Below are 1,282 nucleotides of genomic sequence, written 5' to 3' on the forward strand. Positions count from 1 at the left end.
GGAAGGAAGGAAGGAAGGAAGGAAGGAAGGAAGGAAGGAAGGAAGGAAGGAAAGGAGATTGGGAATGTAGGAGAAGATGTGGCATAACCTCCCTTGAATCTGGTCTTTTGCGAAGGAAGGAAGGCAGGAAGGAAGGAAGGAGGAAGGAAGGAAGGAGGAAAGAGGGAGGGAGGAAGGAAAGAAGGAAGGAAGGAAGGAAGGAAGGAAAAAAGTGGAGGGAGGGAGGAGGGAGGAAGGAAGGAAAAGAGGGAGGAGAGAAGGAAGGAGGGAGAGAGGGAGGAGGGAGGGAGGGAGGAAAGAGGGAAGAAGGAAGGAAGGAAGGAAGGGAAGGAGGGAAGAAGGAAGGTAGAGAGGGAGGAAGGAAGGAAGGAAGGAAAGAGGGAGGAAGGAAGGAAGGAAGGAAGGAAGGAAAAGAGGGAGGAGAAGAAGGAAGGAAGGAAAAGAGGGAAGAGAGAAGGAAGGAGGGAGGGAGGGAGGAAGGAAGGAAAGAAAGAAAGAAGGAAGGAAGGAAGCTGTAGTCATAGAGGAAAGAATGATCCTCACGCTTGTGACCATCACAGCATCCCCATGGTTACACGATCAAAACTCAGGCACTTGGCAACCAGACTGTCTTTACAATAGTTGCAGCATCCTGGGAGGGTCACATGATCCCCATTTGTGACTTTCCCAGCCAGCTTTTTTTGGCTGTATTAGCTTTTTTGGCTGCTGCTGCTGCTGCACACGGCTGGCTCTTGGTCAAGTGATCGTCCACCAGGACTCCAAGGTCCCTCTCCCAGTTATGGTTTTTGAGCCAGGTCTCCCCCAATCTGTACTTACACCTTTGGTTTTTTTCCTGCCTGGGTGTAAAACTTTGCTTTTCTCATTTTGTTGCATAGGGCCCATGGTTCAAGTTGGTCAAGATCTTTTTGGATCCTGAGATTGTCTTCTGGGGTGTTGGCTACTCCTGCCAGTTGGGTGTCCTCTGCAAATTTGATGAGTTCCCCTTCAATTCCCTCCTCTAAGTCATTGATGAAGATGTTGAAGAGTTTACTGGGCCTAAGATGGAACCTTGTGGTAGCCCACTACTCACTTCCCTCCATGCGGATGTAGCATCATTAAGGACTACTCGTTGAGTACAGTTTGTCTCCCAATTACAGATCCATCTGGTGGTGCTGCTGTCTATCCCACATTTTTTCTAGCTTACCAAGAAGTAGATTGTGGTCTACTTTGTCGAAGGCCTTGCCGAAGTCTAAATATTTTGCTGGTCCACTAATGGGTCACTTTGTCAAAGAATAAAATTCTG

Source organism: Protobothrops mucrosquamatus, unplaced genomic scaffold, assembly GCF_001527695.2.
Source record: "Protobothrops mucrosquamatus isolate PMUCROS unplaced genomic scaffold, P.Mucros_1.0 scaffold5048, whole genome shotgun sequence".
NCBI lineage: Eukaryota > Metazoa > Chordata > Lepidosauria > Squamata > Viperidae > Protobothrops > Protobothrops mucrosquamatus.